Source organism: Rhynchophorus ferrugineus, unplaced genomic scaffold, assembly GCF_030347505.1.
Source record: "Rhynchophorus ferrugineus isolate W39M unplaced genomic scaffold, kcgeb_rfMv2 rfM7, whole genome shotgun sequence".
NCBI classification, from domain to species: Eukaryota; Metazoa; Arthropoda; class Insecta; order Coleoptera; family Curculionidae; genus Rhynchophorus; species Rhynchophorus ferrugineus.
The window spans coordinates 33,780,830-33,794,850 of NW_027472586.1; the positions used below are offsets into that span (position 1 = coordinate 33,780,830).

General features: G+C 29.6%; 3 long non-coding RNA genes across 4 annotated transcripts; 1 reads left to right on the top strand and 2 right to left on the bottom strand.

Annotated features, from left to right (window-relative positions):
• The first annotated feature begins 1,007 nt into the window (after positions 1-1,007).
• On the top strand, positions 1,008-9,361 carry LOC143199841 (uncharacterized). 2 transcript variants are annotated; one of them, XR_013006550.1, is made up of 6 exons: positions 1,008-1,082; positions 1,158-1,240; positions 3,275-3,371; positions 3,742-3,830; positions 3,948-4,028; positions 9,100-9,229. It is a non-coding gene; the product is annotated as an uncharacterized LOC143199841 (long non-coding RNA). The 2 variants fall into 2 exon arrangements; XR_013006549.1 differs by lacking the exons at positions 1,008-1,082; positions 1,158-1,240; positions 3,275-3,371 and having other exon boundaries at positions 3,716-3,830; positions 9,100-9,361.
• Positions 5,087-5,604, bottom strand: LOC143200185 (uncharacterized). The gene is made up of 2 exons (XR_013006658.1): positions 5,341-5,604; positions 5,087-5,266 (listed from the first exon to the last, which is right to left on the bottom strand). It is a non-coding gene; the product is annotated as an uncharacterized LOC143200185 (long non-coding RNA).
• LOC143200186 (uncharacterized) lies at positions 6,010-6,513 on the bottom strand. Its single transcript, XR_013006659.1, has 2 exons — positions 6,287-6,513; positions 6,010-6,220 (listed from the first exon to the last, which is right to left on the bottom strand). It is a non-coding gene; the product is annotated as an uncharacterized LOC143200186 (long non-coding RNA).
• Positions 9,362-14,021: the final 4,660 nt, after the last annotated feature.

The following is a 14,021-nucleotide window of genomic DNA, read 5'->3' on the forward strand; positions in this document are numbered from 1 at the left end:
ATTTCGTGCCTGACAGCGATTTATAATTATATACTCATAGATAAATAAATAATTTTAGAACATTTCATAAATATTTATATCTAGTGATATATTACGTAAATCACAGAATAGTTATATTTTATTACCGATTGACGTAAACCCCAATATAATCACAATGCATTATGCTTTTTCAGATAATTAGAGACGCATACAAAATATCGAAAATGATATTTAAATAAAAAAAGCATATTTATGTATTATTGAAAAATTTGTGTTGAAAATTTATATCGTTTTTTTTTAACGCAATTTTTTTATTACCTACTGTACCGTATAGTCAAGTTCAAGAGCTTAGTCACACAACATATAGATTTTCTTTATTTTGTTATCTAATGTTTGTTAATTAGGTGATAGTTTAAACAACAATGATATGCACTGCGATAAACAAAAACAGAATATATATTCCATTTTGCTGTATTCCATTGTGCGCCTGGCCTTATAGAGGATATGTATGGTAGTCTCCTATTTTCAAATTGCTTTTTGTGAACTTCGTCTATGTCTTTTTCGATGCGGTTCACTGCATCTTCTAGCCTAAATGTCTATTTAGCCACAGAAGCCTGTAAGGAATTCGTCCACCTCTCGTTCGAGAGATACGTTCAGACCATTGTAATCTGCGTCTTTGTATTTGTCTCTCAGTTGTTCACTTAATTTCTAATAGAATCTCGAAGCGATAAATAAATAAATAAATTTAAAAAAAACATACTTTTCAATATTTTCGAAGTTTAATCCTTTAAAAATATCTACTTAAGATAATTTTTCAAAATTTAAATTATTTTTGGAGATATATAGCTGTTTTATTTAACCTTGTGTAATTATATAATAAAGATAATAGAAAGATTTATAAATAATAAAGTACATAAATAAAAATATTGTTTACATAGGATTTTCATTCCATTATTTTAACATCGAAAGTTTCGATAGTTTCCATCATTAATTACTTGTTTAGTAGTTGGCAACGTTGCACTTTCACACGTTTCCAGTTTTATACAAAATTAGGTTTCGGGAGACCGAAAAAACGGTCACTTGCTTGATCGCATGTGTAAAAGGTAATAAAAATAAATTTAATAGCTTTTATTACAATTTATCGTAGTTAAAAGGTAAATCTTTCTATATTTATTTAGATTGGTCGCAGATTATCGTATGAAGAAATTTGTTTCTTGGAAGGAAAATAAAGTCCCAGGATGGCATCCACTAAATTTGTAAAGTAAGTTATTTTGATGATACTAACTAGACAATTAAAATTTTTTAATTTAAAATGCCCTCATTGAGTTACCTCTTTGGATCGTATTTGAAGTAATTCATTAAGAAAGAACAATCTCTTTTTTAACATCTTGTTTTTTAATCTAACAGTATTTCGAACCTTAAATTTAATAGAAGCAATATAGATGTAGTATTTAGGTTCGAATTTCATTTAAAGTTGTTTCAATACGACAGTGAAATGGTAATAGATCCGTTATCGAATTTAAGTTTAAATTGTATATAAGTATATGATTTTATTTAACATTAAAGGTTTATAATTTTTGTTTTAAACAAATAACCATTAGTTGTGATTTTGATTGATCAAAAAAGAAACATAAAAACTCCAGAAATGTTAGCATTTTGTAGACCACTTTACCATATTTGTGTTTACATTTGTTTGGCCTTTTGTTGATGAAAGAGATGAAAATACTAGTATTCTTTAAAAAGTTAACAGGTTTTAAGACACAAAATGTGTCTACAAAGTGTTCCTATAATTGTGACACAAAACAGACTTCACTTATAATGCCAAATCTCTGAGGTGACAGTGTTTATGCAGTTTAAATTCCCTTATTAATTTGTTTGAACAAGTCATCAAATATTTTAGAGGGAGGTTTCATTGAGATTTATTGAAGGTGCAAAGCAATAGAAACTTGTTGATCAATTAATTGTAAAACTATTTCATTAATCCAGTCAATAGTATGGAAAGCAAAAAACTTAGTGCTTGATAATTTTACTATTTAAAATCATCTTTCACTAATTGTTTTTGCTATAAATGTTTGGTTCTACTTTATAAGTAAATTAAGTAACATATTAACTTACATCTTGGTTTTATTTTTATTGCTATATTTCCATTTAAGGGTATTAAATACAATAAATGCATGAAAATAATCTAGAAAAAAAATCGTTTTACACGCCAGTCAGTGGTTATTTTTTTAAGGAGGACCTTATCTTTGTACATAATTTCTTTATTTAATTGGGATTTTTAACAACTATTTTAATGTTTCCAAAGTGTTATTATCGAGAATTTGAGATACTAAGGGGTAATATGAAATGACTAGTGTTGCGTAGTAGTGTTTGGCAATAAGAATAATTTCGTTTTTTGTAGAATTGTAGTAGATCTATTTATGTTGGTTCCAAACATCATAATACATGTGTTCCAAACATCATAATACATGTGTTTGTCACATATTTTCATCAATATATTTCGCTGAACAAAATACATGCAATCATCTAATAGTTGTATGTGTAGTGAAAATAAATGATCCACAAGAAAAAAATGCAAAATGTTTGCAATTTCAATTAGGCAGATAGTTTTTAGACATAACACAACCTATGCAGCAGAAACTAGGGATATACTATTTAATAGTTTTGGGATTTATGGAGTTTGGAACCGGATGATGAAAGTTATACAGAAAGAATATCGTTTACACAGAAATTTTAGATTGTTAAATTTCAAATATGCAATTTTTCGTTAAATTGTTACTAGATTCTTAAAAATATATGCAACCGCAACAAACAATAGCGTCATCAAAATTTAATTTATATTTCATTAAAATTATCTTTAATGTAATGCAATGTGAATTAATTACCATATACACGTAATTAGACGTCCCTAATTTAATATACGTTTCAATATATAATTATAATTATATAATATATTATATATAATTATTTCAATATGGATTTCCATAGTTTAATTAGACTACTTTACTGAAGACAAAAGAAAACAGTTGCAATTAGAATATTAAAATTAACAAAGTTTAACATTATGTGCAGCCCTAATAATAAGATATAAAATGATATAAAGCATTATACCCAAAAATGAAGCTAAATATACACAAATTAATATTTAAAAAATGAAACGAGACATGGGAACACAAAAGCAATTAATTTTGGAAAATCGTGGAAGCTATTCGATTGTTTGTAGGAGGTGCATATTTAAAAAAGATTCTTTGGATGTTTCGATACTACCCCTACATCACTATTTTTTTTTTGGTAGGTGTCAGCACTTATGCATAAAATTATGCAAATTGACGCAATATTTCCACGGAAGCCATTTTAAGTGTTATTTCACGCAGTTAACAGCAGATGATAAGGTAAGTTTTATAGGTTTTTAAGGGTCTGTTTAGATTAATTGGAGCCAGATTATCTTATTTTCTGAAATTATCTACTTGAAATTTGGATCGCCTCCCTTGAAATTTGTAAAGAAAGTAATTTTTAATTACCATTCTTTAAATTAAAATAGTTTTCCAATTCAGAAATATTGACGCTTGATTAATGATTAATATGAAAGATATGTTGCGGCTACTTTAATTTAGCTAAGATATTTACATTAAAAAAAGTAAAATGGTATATATGAAGTATTCAGTTCAAGAAACGCTCCGTAGTTATTTCATTCGATGTTTCCTAGTAGTAGTTTCGATAGACTTGCTTCGCTTGTTCCCACTCCAATTCATTGTTTTGTAGGTCTCAGCGTTCCTATGTGAAACATCCGCTAGTGGCATATCCTTTTGAACTTGTCAATGAAGATGGTTGTTTAGCAATATGTCTAACAGGTAATTATTATTCATTTAATTTGCTTGATTGAATTAATTTTTAATAATTTTAATAGTTTTTGTCATATTTTTTTATATAATTTGAGATGTAATTTAACCGTATTTTTATTTGTTTAGATTGGTCATACCTTGCTTTTGAAGATAGCATAAATGGAAAGGAAACTAGGTCCGACAATGCTGTCCCTTGAAATTTATAAAGTAAGTGATTATGATATTAATTTATACTATTAAAGACAGTTATTAAAATGGGGTTTCCTGCTTGTAAAGATAGTTTATAAAAGTATAACCTTTTTTCATAATGTTATTTCAAGTTTTATTATTATAATTTAGAAACAGTAGAAGATATTGTTTTAATTATATACCAATTTAAATTAAAATGAACAAATGGGTGTAATATATATATATATATATATATATATATATATATATATATATATATATATATATATATATATATATATATATATAATAATTAATTCAATATTCAAAGATGCTAATATATTAGTAAATTCATGTCTTGTTTTGTGATATTTTGTGAGAATATCGAATTTAGTTTTTTGTCTATCAGTCGAAGTGAGTTTAACATATTGAATTTGTTAAATAGTTAAAATCTCCATAATGTTTAATACAAACAAGAAATTTCTGCTTTGATTTATTGCTTGTCTACATTTTGAGGGCTCCACTAATATTCAGGTGAGATTATTGGTGAAGGATCAACAAACTTTTGGTTATTATTAAGGCAGGGTTTAAATTATTAAGTTATGTTTGATAGTTGGTGTTGTAGAGGGCTAATTTATCTTATAAGCTTATTTGACTGTTATGTTAAGTAATATATGAGTTCTTTCTAGGTAATAGATTTTAATAAAATTAGGTTTTATGCAATCTGATTTTGATTACCGAGACTAAACTTAATTTGTTGTACAAATGTCCTTTGTAATAAATCTGAAGTGGGAAAATTGTTGGTGTAAGGAATTCTATTTTTAAGTCACTTCTGTTTCACATGATTGTGATTTTAAAGAACATTACCTCGTGGATCTATAGTGTTGATGTTATTTGTTAAATTTGCTAATGCTAATTATGCAGCAAATTATTAATATATTAATCTGTCTCCTCCTATTTGGACCTGTCCGGTCATTTCCAATTAAATTAAGCATTGTCTGGTCTTCAATACATTTTCGAAATTAAAACTGTCTTATTCTGCTCTGTTCAATTTTATTTTCGCTTTCACTCTGGTCTTTTATAATAGTTTCCAATTTTTCATTTATGATCTTGATACATGCCCATTGCCTTTATTATGAGGCTGAAGTGATTATGAACGGTGGTGATGAGTGAGACATGATGATGAGGTCTAGATATAGGGAGTTTGGTTTACGTTTCGAATAAATCTAATTCCGCCATTGTCGTTTTGTATCGCCTTTCAAGTCGCCTTAACTTTCCTAAATAAAATCCAACAGATAGTATATTGCTAGAATTCTTTTGTAATAATATGTAATTCAATTTGTTCTTTTACCGTTGGTAGATTCCTGCACAACAATTTCATTCGATTTTAGCAACTCGTAATATACACCTTCGATGTTGATATGGATGACACCGCAAGTGGGTGTTGAACCAGTTCGAAATAGCATTTTGAATCAATTTGTGCGGTATTCAATTTTCCTTCTTAAGGATTTTTTCGTTTTTTTTGAGAGTGTCTAACTTTTTGTCCTATAAGTCTTGCATTTCCTTGTCTTCGAATTATTTTGGTACCCCAGATATTTTGATAGGTTTTTTATCACTTATATCACCACTTTATCGAAAATCACTATCACTTAAATCGTCGAAACAAAAATCGAATAGGAGTACGTCGGAGTAGCATCACCGTATGTTTCTAAAATTGTCTTCTGTATCAGAGTTCTTCAAATGAAATAAAAAAGAGTTATGTATGGGGAAAATGCAATTTTGTACGTTCCATGATAAGCGTTTGCTATGTGTCGTCAAAACGTCGCAATGTTGCCGTATCAACTGAGTTTTAGTTTAGTTTGGCGTTGGCATACAACAAAATTCTAATCTAAATAAAATAATTAAACAAAAACACTGTTATCAAATATCATTTATTTTAATATTATAGCGAATCTAATGCATATATTATCGAATGACTTAAAACTACAATTAAGTACACAGTTATAATAGTTTGTAGGTACTCGCCTTTAGTTGTTTTTTTACTTTCATCAGCTTGTCTTAGAAATTGGCAGCATTGAATCATATCATATTCATAAAATTTCATTCATGTGAATAACTAAGTTGTTAATTTCCAATCTATCTAACGTTTGTTCTCAATATTAATAACTTCAATTCGTCTAAACCGAAGGTATTATTAACCATTCCTGTTTCCAGCATGAAATATAATATATCTGCAATGAATTATTAATAAATGTTATGATTAATAAAACCTAATCAATTGTTATTTCAACGTTTACCTTTTTTCATCAATTTTTGTTGTCCTAACATTATTTTTATTATCATCTTGCCATGAGTGACCATTGGGTATATTGGTCCCATTCTAAAATGTCGATGTCATATCTTTTAGATTTGTTTGTTTTATATAAATTGAAATAATAATTCTTCCTTATTTTATTATGTGATTTTAAAAATTGTATTCTTTTAAAAGCAATATCTGGAAGTCATCTCGTTCATTATTACATTGAGCATCTTGATGACGTATGTACAAAATAACTTTGTATATACTATAGCTGGAAAACTGTTCTTATGCATTCTATTTGGAAAGTAACATTGCTTTTAATTTTTTTATATCTGTGTTGTTATTCAGGTATCATTATTTCGTCATCATTTTATTCAGGTTATATGTCATACACCTCTAATGATACTTTCAATTTACAGAAATAGATATCACTGATTAAAATGCATGCAAGTACCTAATACATACCACCATAATACATAAAAAAGTCACAGTTGTTCTTTTCACGTAACTCTTTTTATTGGAGCTCAAATTGCGTTGTATTTTATATATATTTCATTTGAAACTGCATATTTCTTAAATTAGTTTTTTCCTTACTACACTATTTTTTCTTTCATTATTAGGAAATTTACATTTTGTAGTGAAATGGGGACTAATGATTAAAATTTACTTTGTACTGTACTGGCCCTTGAGTAACATATTTATTCAATATACCAATGTCTGAGTTCTAAAATTATTTGTTTGATACGCACATAACATATTTGACATATAACTAGTGATCGCCCTGTGGTCGAAATTCCACTACAATGTATTAAATTAATCATGTTTCTCTCATAATAGACTAATTTAAAAAATATATGCTACCAAACATTTTTGCAGTATTTTCAATATAAGATCAGAAATATGTTTGACCCATAACATAACAAAATATATGCAAGCTATCTCAAGTACAAACACTAACTTTTTTTAAATTGCATGTAATCAAATCTAATTTCTAGTAACTCTCAATAATCAACAGTAATCAAAGTATTGAGTGAAAATTACCACGCTACTAAATATTATAACAAAGTATCATAAGTAATATTATTTTCAGAACTGCAACAACTTTAGAACATAAAATATAAGTATACATGATCTTTCTTTACTTTTATGTTGTGATCATAAGTATGGAATAATAAATGAAGTAATACATGTTTGTATTTTAAAACAGAATATATGAATAAAGCAATTTGTAAACTGATGTTTGGCTTTATACATGTATATAAAAGCATAATGAACACAGGTGATTTATTTTTTACAATTTGGAAATATATATTAAAGAACATACAAGAAAATAACACAAAATCTTAATAACATTGCTTAAAATTAAATAACTTAGCTCAATAATGTTTTAATCGCACAGTTTTTATGTTTTAATATCCTTTCAAATGTAAAAAATAAAATCACTTAATTTTGACGAACACTATCATTTATTTTGTTTTATTAACTTAAAAAAAACTGTTGGTCCCACCGAGATTCGATCTACGTTAATGTTGACGAGCTTAAACTCTTCACCTGCTCGACTACCCACTGGGTTTGTTTATATATTTTGTGTCACCGATCTGACGGCTATACCAGGTTGCTTGATTTGGGCCTTTTTGTTTTATTGAAATATATTTATTTGTAGCGCATATTACACAAAAATATTAGGCCTAAAATTATTTCTGGATATACGCCTCTAAGTGCCGTTTTGTACAAAAGCAAAATTTTCGCTAAGCCGATTAATATATAGATTTTTCTTTCTGTTGACACCTTAAGTCGCTTAAATTCCCCAGTCTAGTTCTTTTGAATAATGCAAGCTCATAAACTCTATTATAATATTCTCGAGGGAATAAATGTGAAAGTAGTCTATTAATATAAGTTTTAAACAATCTTATTATTTGTGTTGTGTAATTTTATTTCATACTTTTAAGCAATATTATTCCTTAATCACTTATTCGTATTGTCGTTATCATCAAAATCAGTATGATCATTTTGTTACATGTTACTGTGATCAAAGACTAAAAATAGTAAGACATGAAATAAATCTTCATTTTAATTCATTCAATTTGGTCGAAATTCACTTATATTAAATTTTATGGACATTATTCGAATTAACGAAATAACTAGAAATCAGATCATATATACAGATGCTATATCAGGGAATTAGAGTGATTGTGCAATGATATGAGTTAAACATGCTGATTAAAAGCGGAAAAGAAGTAATGTAAGGTGTATTATTGCTATACAAAAGAATTATTGGTCCGAAATTACACTCTCTTGATACTCAAATAATATTTGTTGTTGATGGTTTGGCTTGACGGGAGAAATTCATAATTTCATATAACATAGAAATTCAACTTCACGATCTTTACGACTTATTTTTGATTAAAACAATAATTGAAGATATATTTGTTACTCATTTTATTGAGAATCTTCTCTGGAAATTTTACATAATGACTTTCAGAAGCAGCATTTTTCTTTAGTATAAAAATGAAAATTATTTATTGATCTTGGGAAACAATATTAAAATAACAAATTTAACAGGTACCCTGTAACAAAGTAAACCGAGGTAAATTCTTCCATTTTACCTAAAATGTGCCATCTAGTTCTGCATAAGCATAATTAATTTTTAATATTCAGCGATTATCTGTCATCTTACCGCAATTCTATTTTGTATGTCTATAGGCCATGTTACATAGATCTATATTTTAGATATTTTCTCTAATAGATGATCATTCCGTTAAATCAATGGTATCTTCAAAATTTTTAAACTATTTTTTTCTTATGTTATAGGTTATTTGCGATGTCAAAAACTTGGTAAATGCTGAAAGGGGACTAAGGAGAGAATCCGAAGTTGTATCAGAAGATGACCTTATCATATATTATAACTTTATAATGTATTTAATAAATTCTTTTAGTGTTTTGTCTTTTATTCGAAAAAGGAAGAAACCTGGAACTGATGGGGCACCATTATGGAGGAAATTCTATTATATATTCAATGTCTACTGTTTTGGTCTTGTATCTGATATATAATCAAATGTTGATTTGAGTGAAATTTTTACGCTATACTAGTATGGTTTCTTGGTGCTGTGTAGAGAGTCGTCTGCATCAGGTGGTTCATTCTCTACTGGGTGTTAATTTGGTGGTGATGGCATAAGACAAATCAATATTAATTTGGTATGAAGTTTCTTAATGTTAAAGAGTTTCTTCAGATTATTTACCTCTGGTTTTTCTCTTCTCTGTTTGTTTTTGGTTTTAAACAGGTTCTTGATGTGTAGGGTAGGTCTACTGAGTTAATGTGGATTTGGTTTGGTCTTATAAGTTGAATTTGAATGATTTCTTCACGCTATGTAGTGAGGTGATTAATTCATTTTCTGCTGGTTTTAAAGTTTGACCTGGTATCTGAAGTCTACTCGATGTTTATGCACTCTAAATTTGCATGTTTGCATTGGATAGTATCTGATGTATATCACTCCGTTTCGGGAAATCTTTGTATAGGTTGCGTCATTTCGTGTTTGAAGTTAAATATAATTTGAGGCTTATAGGTCTGGTTTTGTGTATTACACTTGAGTTGAAATAATTGGGAATTCGTTGTCTCAGCACTACTGTTTTTTTCTGCTATGTGCTAGTTAGAACTAGGCTAGATGTAAGTCCTTTGTGAACCAACATGCTGTTCACCACAGGTCGAGTAGTACAAGAATGCAGTACAAATAAGGAGATATTGTAACTAATCGCTACCATTTTAAGGCTTATTATCTCAAGTATCAAATTGCTGTTACAAAGTATGAGGATATGGTAAAAATCTGCAAAGTACTAAACAACTAAATGTTGCAACTTTCAATAGGAAAATGGGGTTGCGAGTAGGAGCTATTTGTAATAATTGGTTAATGGTTTTAAAATCCCATGGAACTGTGGTACTCCAACAACAGTTGACTTGGTTTTTGTTCTACTATAAGAGGGGCTTGCGGAAGTTCAGGTGGAGAGTTGGGGGAGTTCTAAAGTGGGGAGGTGCTGTGTAGAGAGTCGTCTGCATCAGGTGGTTCATTCTATACTGGGTGTTAATTTGGTGATGATGGCATAAGACGAATTAATATTAATTTGATACGAAGTTTCTTAATGTTAAAGAGTTTCTTCAGATTATTTGTCTTTGGTTTTTCTCTTCTGTGTTTGTTTTTGGTTTTAAACAGGTTCTTGATGTGTAAGGTAAATCTGAGTTAATGTGGGTTTGGTTTGGTCTTATAAGTTGAATTTGAATGATTTCTTCACGCTATGTAGTGAGGTGATCAATTCATTTTCTGCTGCTTTTAAAGTTTGACCTGGTATCTGAAAGCTACTCGATGTTTATGCACTGTAAATTTGCATTTTATACTTGGATAGTATCTGATGTATATCACTCCGTTTCGGGAGATTTCTTTAGGTTGGGTCATTTTGTGTTTGAAGTTAAATATAATTTGAGGCTTATGGGTCTGAATTTGTGTATTACACTTGAGTTGAAATAATTGGGAATTCGTTGTCCCAGCACCAGTGTTTTTTTCTGCTACGTGCTAGTTAGAACCAGGCTAGATGTGAGTCCTTTGTGAACCAGCATACTGTTCACCTCAGGTCAAGTAGTACAAGAATGCAGCACAAATGAGAAGATATTGTAATTAATCGCTACCATACTAAGGCTTATTATCTCAAGTATCAAATTGCTGTTACAAAGTATAGGTTACCTTTTCTTCGTTTGTTAAAAGTATTTTCATTTTGCACTTAAACCATTACTTTTACGGTCGGTGCGTAAAAATGTTTCAGTTTCATCTCGCTGGACGTTACAAATGGGTTGTTTACATGTACTGCACGTTATCTTAGTCTTTCTATCCCGTGATCTGGCACAAAAGCTGCATCTTTGATTTACATAATATCTAGCAGGATTTTCCTTGATCGTAACATTGTTGTATGCAAGAAATAAATCTGTTGCAGATTTGGAAAGTTATTTAAAAGATACCGTACCTGTAACACCTAAAATACTCCGCTCGTCCACGGAAAAGATAAGAGAGTGGGGTTTTATCTGTGGATATTTGTCTTATGTTGAATATAAGTTATTGTTATTTTTCCATTTTTCGCCTCACAACTTTATAAAAATCATTTAGAGCTATCAGGTGATATCCGTCATTAGATGACAATGACTGTAAGAGATTTACATTTTCAGTAACTTGTCGTCTTGCTCAAATATATTTTGCGAGAATAATTGTGATTTTTACGTCACTGGTTTTTGGGGTTCAAGTGTGGTACCTACGTAAGGCATCTAGGACTCCCCTGCTCAAAACTTGAAATCGGTGAGCGTTAATAACGATTCGTATTAGAGTTAATTTTAATTCCTTTGAATGGTGGGCATTGCTTTTAATACTACTGTTGTAATTATGTTATAGATCTTTATATTCTTGTTTCTTAGACCATTTGCCACATGTTATTTTTTGTTCTCTAGATTAATGTTATAACCCAGAATATTATACCATTTTTGGGGGGACATTGAAACTTTACATACATAGTTGCATAATAGAATTTTCAAAGTGTAACCCTTAGTTATCGACTCTCACTCCCGAGGATCCTTCATTTATTTATTAACTTTTTTGCTAATTTTGCTGTTCTTTGACAAATCGCTCCAGTAAATTCCGCAAATGTTCGAAATCTTTAACTTGGGATGTAAAATTCATCAAAAATATGCAGTGAGGGGAAAAGTCATTGTTCACTTAAAAAGTCACAACTTACTGAAATGTCAAATGGCGATATTCTAGTCGAATATGCCTTTTTACGGAAAGTATTTGGTTTTAATTGATATTGATATTAAACTGGTTCTGGAGGTAAAATGGACAATACATTTTATTGTCAAAAATTCGATATCAACTGATCTAAATGAATATGATGTAATAATCGAAAGTGCCATTATGAAGCGTTGTTAATAATATGACAATTATAGTCCTGTGTAGTTTTGAGTCAATGTTGTTTTATAAGTGTGGATTTTACACTGTGTGCTCTGCTTTACACAAGTTTAGCTTTTTCAAAAGACTAGTCTTAGTTTTGATCTTTTTTGATTTTCTGGAAGTTGTCAATTATTCTTTGCTTGATCGTCGCCTCCACAACATTTATTCCCTCTTTTATATCTTTGAAGTCTGGGAATCGGTATCTGAACAGCCTTTACACATTCTTGTTCGGGTCATCTGCTTCAATTAGTACGACTTTACGTTACGTTTTACGACTACGTTTTTTTTTTCTGTGGTTGTATAAGTAAATAAGTTTACATGTAGTTGCTATTCGTTCATCTACAGTACATTTACTTACAAATATCTGCCATCCTTATTCATTCCATTTTCTACTCCAATAGAAGTACTTGATGTCCTATGCATCCTTTCCATATGTATGTTACAATAGGCGTAATTCTTCTATTATTGCCTGTAAGTGTTGATAAAATAGTTTTCATATAGATTTTAAACAATTTCTTCATAACAGTCCCTATCACTAGTATTGTATAAAGGACACCTGGTTTTTCAGCATTAACATCGTACATGTCAAGCTATTTAAGCTCGCTTACTCTATCTTGAGTGTGTTCTTTAATATTGGGAATTAAAAGCCTTGAGCGTGAAGGATGAAAATGTTATCCAGTGATTTCAGTTGGTTTAGCTGTTCAGGGTATAGAACAGCTATTGTTAGAGCTTTCGGAAGGAGTTGGCTTGAATATTGAGGTAAAGATTTGTATTAGTTTTATCGGGCAAAATTAATGATACCAGATACTTTATTACTAATGTAAAATATAGATGTTATTTATAATATTCAAAGTATAACATGACGTCTTTGGCATATCAAGTTTAACTTCATTCCATAACACTAGTGTATTCATCCGGCCTCCCCAATGTTTGCTAACTTAACAGGCGTACCGACAAGTCATTACCGTTTTTTTTTATAGAAAATACATAATTTTCAAGAAAATTTAAGATTTATTTATTCAAAGTATTGGTCGATAGATTCTATACATTTTGCCCATCTGCGATGTAATTTATGGATGCCATCCCAAAAAGACGGTTTGTCCTTTGAGTAAAACCACTCATAGAGCTATTTTCTAACTTCTTCGAAATTTGCGAAGTGCTACTTTTGAAAGTGCCTGTCCCATTGATGCGAAAAGTTGATAGTCGGACGGTGCAAGGGCAAATGTGTGTCTTTCATAGAAGTCCTTATCTCTATTGTCAAAAAATTGTGAGATCCTTTTGAGGTGAATATTTTACAACTAAAATGGTTTGCCATGAAGAGCTATGAGTGCTATGGCTACGTTTAATTAACAATAAATAATATTGCAAGCTCATTTCTGTAATATAAATGTAATCTACTTGTGCGATTTACTGTATTTGCGTGGTTACTTTATTAAATCCAACTCGTTGACTTTTCTATTCGAATTGACAAAAAATTGTAAGATCCTTTTGAGGTGAATATTTTACAACTAAAATGGTTTGCCATGAAGAGCTATGAGTGCTATGGCTACGTTTAACTAACAATATAATAATATTGGAAGTCAATATTGTAAGCTTATTTCTGTATTTTGAATATAATCTACCTGTGCTATATTGAAATGACAGACTTCCTTTTGCCTGCTCGATGTTGAATTAGTCTTACGTGTAATGGTAGTCGTTAACATTAAATATTTTCTTCTTGATATTCTTTTGCACACCTTCATTTCGTCTTCTATT